General features: G+C 47.3%; 1 protein-coding gene across 1 annotated transcript in view; it reads right to left on the minus strand.

Annotated features, from left to right (window-relative positions):
- The window catches only part of LOC142472343 (atrial natriuretic peptide receptor 2-like), a 146,692-nt gene that overhangs the window by 101,277 nt on the left and 30,151 nt on the right, over positions 1-15,264 (minus strand). The window lies entirely within an intron of this gene.

A 15,264-nucleotide genomic window follows, 5' to 3' on the forward strand; every position in this document is an offset into this window, starting at 1 on the left:
TTGTAATCCCTATATCTGTAACTCTAGGTCACTGTGACGGGATCCAGTCCTGGGTTTGTATTCCCTATACCTGTAACTCCAGGTCACTGTGATAGGATCCCATCCTGGGTTTGTATTCCCTATACCTGTAACTCCAGGTCACTGTGACGGGATCCAGTCCTGTGTTTGTATTCCCTATACCTGTAACTCCAGGTCACTGTGACATGTTCCAGTCCTGGGTTTGTATTCCCTATACCTGTAACTACAGGTCACTGTGTGATAGGATCCAGTCCTGGGTTTGTATTCCCTATACCTGTAACTCCAGGTCACTGTGACAGGATCCAGTCCTGGGTTTGTATTCCCTATACCTGTAACTCCAGGTCACTGTGATGGGATCCAGTCCTGGGTTTGTATTCCCTATACCTGTAACTCCAGGTCACTGTGATAGGATCCAGTCCTGGGTTTGTATTCCTATACCTGTAACTCCAGGTCACTGTGATAGGATCCAGTCCTGAGTTTGTATTCCCTATACCTGTAACTCCAGGTCACTGTCACAGGATCCAGTCCTGGGTTTGTAATCCCTATACCTGTAACTCCAGGTCACTGTGATAGGATCCAGTCCTGGGTTTGTATTCCCTATACCTGTAACTCCAGGTCACTGTGATAGGATCCAGTCCTGTGTTTGTATTCCTTATACCTGTAACTCCAGGTCACTGTGATAGGATCCAGTCCTGGGTTTGTATTCCCTATACCTGTAACTCCAGGTCACTGTGATAGGATCCAGTCCTGGGTTTGTAATCCCTATACCTGTAACTCCAGGTCACTGTGATAGGATCCAGTCCTGGGTTTGTATTCCCTATACCTGTAACTCCAGGTCACTGTGATATGATCCAGTCCTGGGTTTGTATTCCCTATACCTGTAACTCCAGGTCACTGTGTGATAGGATCCAGTCCTGGGTTTGTATTCCCTATACCTGTAACTCCAGGTCACTGTGATAGGATCCAGTCCTGGGATTGTATTCCCTATACCTGTAACTCCAGGTCACTGTGATAGGATCCAGTCCTGGGTTTGTATTCCCTATACCTGTAACTCCAGGTCACTGTGATAGGATCCAGTCCTGGGTTTGTATTCCCTATATCTGTAACTCCAGGTCACTGTGATAGGATCCAGTCCTGGGTTTGTAATCCCTATACCTGTAACTCCAGGTCACTGTGTGATAGGATCCAGTCCTGGGTTTGTATTCCCTATACCTGTAACTCCAGGTCACTGTGACATGCTCCAGTCCAGAGTTTGTATTCCCTATACCTGTAACTCCAGGTCACTGTGACGGGATCCAGTCCTGGGTTTTTATTCCCTATACCTGTAACTCCAGGTCACTGTGATATGATCCAGTCCTGAGTTTGTATTCCTATACCTGTAACTCCAGGTCACTGTGACGGGATCCAGTCCTGGGTTTATATTCCCTATACCTGTAACTCCAGGTCACTGTGACGGGATCCAGTCCTGGGTTTGTATTCCCTATACCTGTAACTCCAGGTCACTGTGATAGGATCCAGTCCTGGGTTTGTAATCCCTATACCTCTAACTCCAGGTCACTGTGATAGGATCCAGTCCTGGGTTTGTATTCCCTATACCTGTAACTCCAGGTCACTGTGACATGCTCCAGTCCTGGGTTTGTATTCCCTATACCTGTAACTCCAGGTCACTGTGATAGGATCCAGTCCTGGGTTTGTATTCCCTATACCTGTAACTCCAGGTCACTGTGTTAGGATCCAGTCCTGGGTTTGTAATCCCTATACCTGTAACTCCAGGTCACTGTGATAGGATTCAGTCCTGGGTTTGTATTCCCTATACCTGTAACTCCAGGTCACTGTGACAGGATCCAGTCCTGTGTTTGTATTCCCTATACCTGTAACTCCAGGTCACTGTGACGGGATCCAGTCCTGGGTTTGTATTCTTATACCTGTAACTCCAGGTCACTGTGATAGGATCCAGTCTTGTGTTTGTATTCCCTATACCTGTAACTCCAGGTCACTGTGACAGGATCCAGTCCTGGGTTTGTAATCCCTATACCTGTAACTCCAGGTCACTGTGATAGGATCCAGTCCTGGGTTTGTATTCCCTATACCTGTAACTCCAGGTCACTCTGATAGGATCCAGTCCTGGGTTTGTATTCCTATACCTGTAACTCCAGGTCACTGTGATAGGATCCAGTCCTGGGTTTGTAATCCCTATACCTGTAACTCCAGGTCACTGTGACATGCTCCAGTCCTGGGTTTGTATTCCCTATACCTGTAACTCCAGGTCACTGTGACGGGATCCAGTCCTGGGTTTGTATTCTTATACCTGTAACTCCAGGTCACTGTGATAGGATCCAGTCTTGTGTTTGTATTCCCTATACCTGTAACTCCAGGTCACTGTGACAGGATCCAGTCCTGGGTTTGTAATCCCTATACCTGTAACTCCAGGTCACTGTGATAGGATCCAGTCCTGGGTTTGTATTCCCTATACCTGTAACTCCAGGTCACTGTGATAGGATCCAGTCCTGGGTTTGTATTCCTATACCTGTAACTCCAGGTCACTGTGATAGGATCCAGTCTTGTGTTTGTATTCCCTATACCTGTAACTCCAGGTCACTGTGATAGGATCCAGTCCTGGGTTTGTATTCCCTATACCTGTAACTCCAGGTCACTGTGATAGGATCCAGTCCTGGGTTTGTAATCCCTATACCTGTAACTCCAGGTCACTGTGATAGGATCCAGTCCTGGGATTGTATTCCCTATACCTGTAACTCCAGGTCACTGTGACAGGATCCAGTCCTGGGTTTGTAATCCCTATACCTGTAACTCCAGGTCACTGTGTGATAGGATCCAGTCCTGGGTTTGTATTCCCTATACCTGTAACTCCAGGTAACTGTGATAGGATCCAGTCCTGGGTTTGTATTCCCTATACCTGTAACTCCAGGTCATTGTGACATGCTCCAGTCCTGAGTTTGTATTCCCTATACTTGTAACTCCATGTCACTGTGATAGGATCCAGTCCTGGGTTTGTATTCCCTATACCTGTAACTCCAGGTCACCGTGATAGGATCCAGTCCTGGGTTTGTATTCCCTATACCTGTAACTCCAGGTCACTGTGATAGGATCCAGTCCTGGGTTTGTATTCCCTATACCTGTAACTCCAGGTCACTGTGTTAGGATCCAGTCCAGGGTTTGTATTCCCTATACATGTAACTCCAGGTCACTGTGACATGCTCCAGTCCTGGGTTTGTATTCACTATACCTGTAACTCCAGGTCACCGTGTGATAGGATCCAGTCCTGTGTTTGTATTCCCTATACCTGTAACTCCAGGTCACAGTGATAGGATCCAGTCCTGGGTTTGTATTCCCTATACCTGTAACTCCAGGTCACTGTAATAGGATCCAGTCCTGGGTTTGTATTCCCTATACATGTAACTCCAGGTCACTGTGATAGGATCCAGTCCTGGGTTTGTATTCCCTATACTTGTAACTCCAGGTCAATGTGATAGGATCCAGTCCTGGGTTTGTATTCCCTATACCTGTAACTCCAGGTCACTGTGATAGGATCCAGTCCTGGGTTTGTATTCCCTATACCTGTAACTCCAGGTCACTGTGATAGGATTCAGTCCTGGGTTTGTATTCCCTATACCTGTAACTCCAGGTCACTGTGACAGGATCCAGTCCTGGGTTTGTATTCCCTATACCTGTAAATCCAGGTCACTGTGATATGCTCCAGTCCTGGGTTTGTATTCCCTATACCTGTAACTCCAGGTCACTGTGACATGCTCCAGTCCTGGGTTTGTATTCCCTATACCTGTAACTCCAGGTCACTGTGATAGGATCCAGTCCTGGGTTTGTAATCCCTATACCTGTAACTCCAGGACACTGTGACATGCTCCAGTCCTGGGTTTGTATTCCCTATACCTGTAACTCCAGGTCACTGTGTGATAGGATCCAGTACTGGGTTTGTATTCCTATACCTGTAACTCCAGGTCACTGTGACAGGATCCAGTCATGGGTTTGTATTCCCTATACCTGTAACTCCAGGTCACTGTGTTAGGATCCAGTCCTGGGTTTGTATTCCCTATACCTGTAACTCCAGGTCACTGTGATAGGATCCAGTCCTGGGTTTGTATTCCTATACCTGTAACTCCAGGTCACTGTGACAGGATCCAGTCATGGGTTTGTATTCCCTATACCTGTAACTCCAGGTCACTGTGTTAGGATCCAGTCCTGGGTTTGTAATCCCTATACCTGTAACTCCAGGTCACTGTGATGGGATCCAGTCCTGGGTTTGTATTCCCTATACCTGTAACTCCAGGTCACTGTGATAGGATCCAGTCCTGGGTTTGTACTCCTATACCTGTAACTCCAGGTCACTGTGACAGGATCCAGTCCTGGGTTTGTATTCCCTATACCTGTAACTCCAGGTCACTGTGTTAGGATCCAGTCCTGGGTTTGTAATCCCTATAACTGTAACTCCAGGTCACTGTGATGGGATCCAGTCCTGGGTTTGTATTCCCTATACCTGTAACTCCAGGTCACTGTGATAGGATCCAGTCCTGGGTTTGTATTCCTATACCTGTAACTCCAGGTCACTGTGATAGGATCCAGTCCTGGATTTGTATTCCCTATACCTGTAACTCCAGGTCACTGTGATAGGATCCAGTCCTGGGTTTGTATTCCTATACCTGTAACTCCAGGTCACTGTGATAGGATCCAGTCCTGGGTTTGTATTCCCTATACCTGTAACTCCAGGTCACTGTGATAGGATCCAGTCCTGGGTTTGTACTCCTATACCTGTAACTCCAGGTCACTGTGACAGGATCCAGTCCTGGGTTTGTATTCCCTATACCTGTAACTCCAGGTCACTGTGTTAGGATCCAGTCCTGGGTTTGTAATCCCTATAACTGTAACTCCAGGTCACTGTGATGGGATCCAGTCCTGGGTTTGTATTCCCTATACCTGTAACTCCAGGTCACTGTGATAGGATCCAGTCCTGGGTTTGTATTCCTATACCTGTAACTCCAGGTCACTGTGATAGGATCCAGTCCTGGATTTGTATTCCCTATACCTGTAACTCCAGGTCACTGTGATAGGATCCAGTCCTGGGTTTGTATTCCTATACCTGTAACTCCAGGTCACTGTGATAGGATCCAGTCCTGGGTTTGTATTCCCTATACCTGTAACTCCAGGTCACTGTGATAGGATCCAGTCCTGGGTTTGTAATCCCTATACCTGTAACTCCAGGTCACTGTGATAGGATCCAGTCCTGGGATTGTATTCCCTATACCTGTAACTCCAGGTCACTGTGACAGGATCCAGTCCTGGGTTTGTAATCCCTATACCTGTAACTCCAGGTCACTGTGATAGGATTCAGTCCTGGGTTTGTATTCCCTATACCTGTAACTCCAGGTCACTGTGACAGGATCCAGTCCTGTGTTTGTATTCCCTATACCTGTAAATCCAGGTCACTGTGATATGCTCCAGTCCTGGGTTTGTATTCCCTATACCTGTAACTCCAGGTCACTGTGATAGGATCCAGTCCTGGGTTTGTAATCCCTATACCTGTAACTCCAGGTCACTGTGACATGCTCCAGTCCTGGGTTTGTATTCCCTATACCTGTAACTCCAGGTCACTGTGACGGGATCCAGTCCTGGGTTTGTATTCTTATACCTGTAACTCCAGGTCACTGTGACAGGATCCAGTCCTGGGTTTGTATTCCCTATAACTGTAACTCCAGGTCACTGTGTTAGGATCCAGTCCTGGGTTTGTAATCCCTATAACTGTAACTCCAGGTCACTGTGATGGGATCCAGTCCTGGGTTTGTATTCCCTATACCTGTAACTCCAGGTCACTGTGATAGGATCCAGTCCTGGGTTTGTATTCCTATACCTGTAACTCCAGGTCACTGTGATAGGATCCAGTCCTGGGTTTGTATTCCCTATACCTGTAACTCCAGGTCACTGTGATAGGATCCAGTCCTGGGTTTGTATTCCTATACCTGTAACTCCAGGTCACTGTGATAGGATCCAGTCCTGGGTTTGTATTCCCTATACCTGTAACTCCAGGTCACTGTGATAGGATCCAGTCCTGGGTTTGTAATCCCTATACCTGTAACTCCAGGTCACTGTGATAGGATCCAGTCCTGGGTTTGTAATCCCTATACCTGTAACTCCAGGTCACCGTGATAGGATCCAGTCCTGGGTTTGTAATCCCTATACCTGTAACTCCAGGTCACTGTGATAGGATCCAGTCCTGGGTTTGTATTCCCTATACCTGTAACTCCAGATCACCGTGATAGGATCCAGTCCTGGGTTTGTATTCCCTATACCTGTAACTCCAGGTCGCTGTGATAGGATCCAGTCCTGGGTTTGTATTCCCTATACCTGTAACTCCAGGTCACTGTGACATGCTCCAGTCCTGGGTTTGTATTCCCTATACCTGTAACTCCAGGTCACTCTGATAGGATCCAGTCCTGGGTTTGTAATCCCTATACCTGTAACTCCAGGTCACTGTGATAGGATTCAGTCCTGGGTTTGTAATCCCTATACCTGTAACTCCAGGTCACTGTGATAGGATCCAGTCCTGTGTTTGCATTCCCTATACCTGTAACTCCAGGTCACTGTGACGGGATCCAGTCCTGGGTTTGTAATCCCTATACCTGTAACTCCAGGTCACTGTGATAGGATCCAGTCCTGGGTTTGTAATCCCTATACCTGTAACTCCAGGTCACCGTGATAGGATCCAGTCCTGGGTTTGTAATCCCTATACCTGACTTTGAGTCCACGTTACACTCCTCCCTCTCCTCTCTCAGATCTGCTACAGACCCTGACAAACTGGTCAGGAACTACAACTCTGCCTTGTCCTCCTCTCTTGATCTACATGCCCCGCTTTCTCTCTGCCGCACTCGCCCTTTTAACCCTAGACCCTGGCTAAATTCCCACACGCGCATGATGCGTTCCTCCACTCGTTCCTCTGAACGCCTCTGGAGGAAATCTCATACTCTCGCAGACTTCCTTCACTACAAATTTATGCTATCCTGTTTCAACTCTGCCCTCTCGCAAGCTAAACAAGCCTACTTTTCTTCACTAATCAACATGCACAAGTCTAACCCACGCCGACTGTTCTCTGTCTTTGATACTCTACTCAAACCACCCTCCGCTGCCTCTCCTTCCTCCATCTCCGCTCAGGACTTTGCTGACTATTTTAAGGAAAAGGTGGAATCCATACTTCAGAACATCCCCTCTGTTTCTTCCTCCCATCCTACACCTCTTCCTAACTCTCCTCCTGCCTTCCTTGACTCTTTTTCCACTGTCTCAGAGGAGGATGTGTCGCTGTTGATCGCCTCTTCTCCCTCTACCACTTGCCCTCTTGACTCCATTCCCTCCCATCTCCTAAAACCTCTTGCTCCTACTATAATCCCTACGCTCACGCACATTTTTAACTCCTCCCTCTGCTCTGGAACCTTTCCATCCTCCTTCAAACATGCAACAGTCATACCATTACTCAAAAACAGCAAGCTTGACCCTACCTGTCTTTCTAACTATCGGCCTGTCTCCCTCCTGCCTTTTGCCTCTAAACTCCTTGAACGTCTTGTATTCGCTCGCTTGCTCCATTTTCTCAACACCTATTCTCTCCTAGACCCTCTACAATCTGGCTTCCGTACTGCTCACTCCACGGAAACAGCCCTCACTAAAATAACTGACGACCTCCATGCTGCCAAAGACAGAGGTCATTCAACTCTGCTCATATTACTCGACCTCTCTGCAGCATTTGACACCGTGGACCACCCTCTTCTCCTCCACATTCTCCATACTCTAGGTATTCGGAACAAAGCTCTATCCTGGATCTCAGTCTACCTCTCCCATCGTACTTTCAGTGTCTCTTCTGCTAATACCTCCTCCTCCTCTATTGATCTCTCTGTGGGGGTACCCCAGGGCTCTGTCCTGGGACCTCTTCTCTTTTCTCTGTATACACTCTCTCTAGGTGACCTAATAACATCTTTTGGGTTTAATTATCACCTCTATGCTGACGACACACAAATATATTTCTCAACACCCGACCTTACACCTACTGTACAAACCAAAGTTTCTGAATGTCTCTCTGCTATATCATCCTGGATGGCCCTCCGCCGCCTTAAACTCAACATGGCTAAAACAGAGCTCCTCATACTTCCTCCCAAACCTGGCCCTACTACCTCCTTCCACATTACTGTTGGAACTATGATCATTCACCCAGTAGCCCAAGCACGCTGCCTTGGGGTCACACTCGACTCCTCTCTCACATTTGCCCCTCACATTCAAAACATTTCTAAAACCTGTCGCTTTTTCCTCCGCAATATAACAAAGATACGCCCTTTCCTCTGTTGCTCGACTGCTAAAAGTCTGACTCAGGCCCTCATTCTCTCCCGTCTTGATTACTGTAACCTCCTGCTGTCCGGCCTTCCTGCCTCTCACCTGTCTCCCCTACAATCTATCCTTAACGCTGCTGCCAGAATCACTCTACTCTTTCCTAGATCTGTCTCAGCATCTCCCCTCATGAAATCCCTCTCCTGGCTTCCGATCAAATCCCGCATCTCACACTCCATTCTTCTCCTCACTTTTAAAGCTTTACACTCTTCTGCCCCTCCTTACATCTCAGCCCTAATTTCTCGTTATGCACCATCCAGACTCTTGCGTTCTTCTCAAGGATGTCTTCTTTCTACCCCCTTTGTATCTAAAGCCCTCTCCCGCCTTAAACCTTTTTCATTGACTGCCCCTCACCTCTGGAATGCCCTTCCCCTCAGTACCCGACTAGCACCCTCTCTATCCACCTTTAAGACCCACCTTAAGACACACTTGCTTAAAGAAGCATATGAATAGGACTGTGGCTATTCTGAACACATGGCACATAAAGCTTGGCCCCCTGCAGATGCACTTACCAGAACTCCCTCCTACTGTCTCTGTACGTTCTCCCTACCTACCAATTAGACTGTAAGCTCCTCGGAGCAGGGACTCCTCTTCCTTAATGTCTAAAGCACTTATTCCCATGATCTGTTATTTATATTATCTGTTATTTATTGGATTACCACGTGTATTACTGCTGTGAAGCGCTATGTACATTAATGGCGCTATATAAATAAAGACATACAATACAATACCTGTAACTCCAGGTCACTGTGATAGGATCCAGTCCTGGGTTTGTATTCCCTATACCTGTAACTCCAGGTCACTGTGATAGGATCCAGTCCTGGGTTTGTATTCCCTATACCTGTAACTCCAGATCACCGTGATAGGATCCAGTCCTGGGTTTGTATTCCCTATACCTGTAACTCCAGGTCACTGTGATAGGATCCAGTCCTGGGTTTGTATTCCCTATACCTGTAACTCCAGGTCACTGTGACATGCTCCAGTCCTGGGTTTGTATTCCCTATACCTGTAACTCCAGGTCACTCTGATAGGATCCAGTCCTGGGTTTGTGAACCCTATACCTGTAACTCCAGGTCACTGTGATAGGAACCAGTCCTGTGTTTGCATTCCCTATCCCTGTAACTCCAGGTCACTGTGACGGGATCCAGTCCTGGGTTTGTAATCCCTATACCTGTAACTCCAGGTCACTGTGATAGGATCCAGTCCTGGGTTTGTATTCCCTATACCTGTAACTCCAGGTCACCGTGATAGGATCCAGTCCTGGGTTTGTATTCCCTATACCTGTAACTCCAGGTCACTGTGATAGGATCCAGTCCTGGGTTTGTATTCCCTATACCTGTAACTCCAGGTCACTGTGTTAGGATCCAGTCCAGGGTTTGTATTCCCTATACATGTAACTCCAGGTCACTGTGACATGCTCCAGTCCTGGGTTTGTATTCACTATACCTGTAACTCCAGGTCACCGTGTGATAGGATCCAGTCCTGTGTTTGTATTCCCTATACCTGTAACTCCAGGTCACAGTGATAGGATCCAGTCCTGGGTTTGTATTCCCTATACCTGTAACTCCAGGTCACTGTAATAGGATCCAGTCCTGGGTTTGTATTCCCTATACATGTAACTCCAGGTCACTGTGATAGGATCCAGTCCTGGGTTTGTATTCCCTATACTTGTAACTCCAGGTCAATGTGATAGGATCCAGTCCTGGGTTTGTATTCCCTATACCTGTAACTCCAGGTCACTGTGATAGGATCCAGTCCTGGGTTTGTATTCCCTATACCTGTAACTCCAGGTCACTGTGATAGGATTCAGTCCTGGGTTTGTATTCCCTATACCTGTAACTCCAGGTCACTGTGACAGGATCCAGTCCTGGGTTTGTATTCCCTATACCTGTAAATCCAGGTCACTGTGATATGCTCCAGTCCTGGGTTTGTATTCCCTATACCTGTAACTCCAGGTCACTGTGACATGCTCCAGTCCTGGGTTTGTATTCCCTATACCTGTAACTCCAGGTCACTGTGATAGGATCCAGTCCTGGGTTTGTAATCCCTATACCTGTAACTCCAGGACACTGTGACATGCTCCAGTCCTGGGTTTGTATTCCCTATACCTGTAACTCCAGGTCACTGTGTGATAGGATCCAGTCCTGGGTTTGTATTCCTATACCTGTAACTCCAGGTCACTGTGACAGGATCCAGTCCTGGGTTTGTATTCCCTATACCTGTAACTCCAGGTCACTGTGTTAGGATCCAGTCCTGGGTTTGTATTCCCTATACCTGTAACTCCAGGTCACTGTGATAGGATCCAGTCCTGGGTTTGTATTCCTATACCTGTAACTCCAGGTCACTGTGACAGGATCCAGTCATGGGTTTGTATTCCCTATACCTGTAACTCCAGGTCACTGTGTTAGGATCCAGTCCTGGGTTTGTAATCCCTATACCTGTAACTCCAGGTCACTGTGATGGGATCCAGTCCTGGGTTTGTATTCCCTATACCTGTAACTCCAGGTCACTGTGATAGGATCCAGTCCTGGGTTTGTACTCCTATACCTGTAACTCCAGGTCACTGTGACAGGATCCAGTCCTGGGTTTGTATTCCCTACACCTGTAACTCCAGGTCACTGTGTTAGGATCCAGTCCTGGGTTTGTAATCCCTATAACTGTAACTCCAGGTCACTGTGATGGGATCCAGTCCTGGGTTTGTATTCCCTATACCTGTAACTCCAGGTCACTGTGATAGGATCCAGTCCTGGGTTTGTATTCCTATACCTGTAACTCCAGGTCACTGTGATAGGATCCAGTCCTGGATTTGTATTCCCTATACCTGTAACTCCAGGTCACTGTGATAGGATCCAGTCCTGGGTTTGTATTCCTATACCTGTAACTCCAGGTCACTGTGATAGGATCCAGTCCTGGGTTTGTATTCCCTATACCTGTAACTCCAGGTCACTGTGATAGGATCCAGTCCTGGGTTTGTAATCCCTATACCTGTAACTCCAGGTCACTGTGATAGGATCCAGTCCTGGGATTGTATTCCCTATACCTGTAACTCCAGGTCACTGTGACAGGATCCAGTCCTGGGTTTGTAATCCCTATACCTGTAACTCCAGGTCACTGTGATAGGATTCAGTCCTGGGTTTGTATTCCCTATACCTGTAACTCCAGGTCACTGTGACAGGATCCAGTCCTGTGTTTGTATTCCCTATACCTGTAAATCCAGGTCACTGTGATATGCTCCAGTCCTGGGTTTGTATTCCCTATACCTGTAACTCCAGGTCACTGTGATAGGATCCAGTCCTGGGTTTGTAATCCCTATACCTGTAACTCCAGGTCACTGTGACATGCTCCAGTCCTGGGTTTGTATTCCCTATACCTGTAACTCCAGGTCACTGTGACGGGATCCAGTCCTGGGTTTGTATTCTTATACCTGTAACTCCAGGTCACTGTGACAGGATCCAGTCCTGGGTTTGTATTCCCTATACCTGTAACTCCAGGTCACTGTGTTAGGATCCAGTCCTGGGTTTGTATTCCCTATACCTGTAACTCCAGGTCACTGTGATAGGATCCAGTCCTGGGTTTGTATTCCTATACCTGTAACTCCAGGTCACTGTGATAGGATCCAGTCCTGGGTTTGTATTCCCTATACCTGTAACTCCAGGTCACTGTGATAGGATCCAGTCCTGGGTTTGTATTCCTATACCTGTAACTCCAGGTCACTGTGATAGGATCCAGTCCTGGGTTTGTATTCCCTATACCTGTAACTCCAGGTCACTGTGATAGGATCCAGTCCTGGGTTTGTAATCCCTATACCTGTAACTCCAGGTCACTGTGATAGGATCCAGTCCTGGGTTTGTAATCCCTATACCTGTAACTCCAGGTCACCGTGATAGGATCCAGTCCTGGGTTTGTAATCCCTATACCTGTAACTCCAGGTCACTGTGATAGGATCCAGTCCTGGGTTTGTATTCCCTATACCTGTAACTCCAGATCACCGTGATAGGATCCAGTCCTGGGTTTGTATTCCCTATACCTGTAACTCCAGGTCGCTGTGATAGGATCCAGTCCTGGGTTTGTATTCCCTATACCTGTAACTCCAGGTCACTGTGACATGCTCCAGTCCTGGGTTTGTATTCCCTATACCTGTAACTCCAGGTCACTCTGATAGGATCCAGTCCTGGGTTTGTAATCCCTATACCTGTAACTCCAGGTCACTGTGATAGGATTCAGTCCTGGGTTTGTAATCCCTATACCTGTAACTCCAGGTCACTGTGATAGGATCCAGTCCTGTGTTTGCATTCCCTATACCTGTAACTCCAGGTCACTGTGACGGGATCCAGTCCTGGGTTTGTAATCCCTATACCTGTAACTCCAGGTCACTGTGATAGGATCCAGTCCTGGGTTTGTAATCCCTATACCTGTAACTCCAGGTCACCGTGATAGGATCCAGTCCTGGGTTTGTAATCCCTATACCTGACTTTGAGTCCACGTTACACTCCTCCCTCTCCTCTCTCAGATCTGCTACAGACCCTGACAAACTGGTCAGGAACTACAACTCTGCCTTGTCCTCCTCTCTTGATCTACATGCCCCGCTTTCTCTCTGCCGCACTCGCCCTTTTAACCCTAGACCCTGGCTAAATTCCCACACGCGCATGATGCGTTCCTCCACTCGTTCCTCTGAACGCCTCTGGAGGAAATCTCATACTCTCGCAGACTTCCTTCACTACAAATTTATGCTATCCTGTTTCAACTCTGCCCTCTCGCAAGCTAAACAAGCCTACTTTTCTTCACTAATCAACATGCACAAGTCTAACCCACGCCGACTGTTCTCTGTCTTTGATACTCTACTCAAACCACCCTCCGCTGCCTCTCCTTCCTCCATCTCCGCTCAGGACTTTGCTGACTATTTTAAGGAAAAGGTGGAATCCATACTTCAGAACATCCCCTCTGTTTCTTCCTCCCATCCTACACCTCTTCCTAACTCTCCTCCTGCCTTCCTTGACTCTTTTTCCACTGTCTCAGAGGAGGATGTGTCGCTGTTGATCGCCTCTTCTCCCTCTACCACTTGCCCTCTTGACTCCATTCCCTCCCATCTCCTAAAACCTCTTGCTCCTACTATAATCCCTACGCTCACGCACATTTTTAACTCCTCCCTCTGCTCTGGAACCTTTCCATCCTCCTTCAAACATGCAACAGTCATACCATTACTCAAAAACAGCAAGCTTGACCCTACCTGTCTTTCTAACTATCGGCCTGTCTCCCTCCTGCCTTTTGCCTCTAAACTCTTTGAACGTCTTGTATTCGCTCGCTTGCTCCATTTTCTCAACACCTATTCTCTCCTAGACCCTCTACAATCTGGCTTCCGTACTGCTCACTCCACGGAAACAGCCCTCACTAAAATAACTGACGACCTCCATGCTGCCAAAGACAGAGGTCATTCAACTCTGCTCATATTACTCGACCTCTCTGCAGCATTTGACACCGTGGACCACCCTCTTCTCCTCCACATTCTCCATACTCTAGGTATTCGGAACAAAGCTCTATCCTGGATCTCATCCTACCTCTCCCATCGTACTTTCAGTGTCTCTTCTGCTAATACCTCCTCCTCCTCTATTGATCTCTCTGTGGGGGTACCCCAGGGCTCTGTCCTGGGACCTCTTCTCTTTTCTCTGTATACACTCTCTCTAGGTGACCTAATAACATCTTTTGGGTTTAATTATCACCTCTATGCTGACGACACACAAATATATTTCTCAACACCCGACCTTACACCTACTGTACAAACCAAAGTTTCTGAATGTCTCTCTGCTATATCATCCTGGATGGCCCTCCGCCGCCTTAAACTCAACATGGCTAAAACAGAGCTCCTCATACTTCCTCCCAAACCTGGCCCTACTACCTCCTTCCACATTACTGTTGGAACTATGATCATTCACCCAGTAGCCCAAGCACGCTGCCTTGGGGTCACACTCGACTCCTCTCTCACATTTGCCCCTCACATTCAAAACATTTCTAAAACCTGTCGCTTTTTCCTCCGCAATATAACAAAGATACGCCCTTTCCTCTGTTGCTCGACTGCTAAAAGTCTGACTCAGGCCCTCATTCTCTCCCGTCTTGATTACTGTAACCTCCTGCTGTCCGGCCTTCCTGCCTCTCACCTGTCTCCCCTACAATCTATCCTTAACGCTGCTGCCAGAATCACTCTACTCTTTCCTAGATCTGTCTCAGCATCTCCCCTCATGAAATCCCTCTCCTGGCTTCCGATCAAATCCCGCATCTCACACTCCATTCTTCTCCTCACTTTTAAAGCTTTACACTCTTCTGCCCCTCCTTACATCTCAGCCCTAATTTCTCGTTATGCACCATCCAGACTCTTGCGTTCTTCTCAAGGATGTCTTCTTTCTACCCCCTTTGTATCTAAAGCCCTCTCCCGCCTTAAACCTTTTTCATTGACTGCCCCTCACCTCTGGAATGCCCTTCCCCTCAGTACCCGACTAGCACCCTCTCTATCCACCTTTAAGACCCACCTTAAGACACACTTGCTTAAAGAAGCATATGAATAGGACTGTGGCTATTCTGAACACATGGCACATAAAGCTTGGCCCCCTGCAGACGCACTTACCAGAACTCCCTCCTACTGTCTCTGTACGTTCTCCCTACCTACCAATTAGACTGTAAGCTCCTCGGAGCAGGGACTCCTCTTCCTTAATGTCTAAAGCACTTATTCCCATGATCTGTTATTTATATTATCTGTTATTTATTGGATTACCACGTGTATTACTGCTGTGAAGCGCTATGTACATTAATGGCGCTATATAAATAAAGACATACAATACAATACCTGTAACTCCAGGTCAC

The sequence above is a fragment of the Ascaphus truei genome, chromosome 1 (assembly GCF_040206685.1).
Source record: "Ascaphus truei isolate aAscTru1 chromosome 1, aAscTru1.hap1, whole genome shotgun sequence".
NCBI classification, from domain to species: Eukaryota; Metazoa; Chordata; class Amphibia; order Anura; family Ascaphidae; genus Ascaphus; species Ascaphus truei.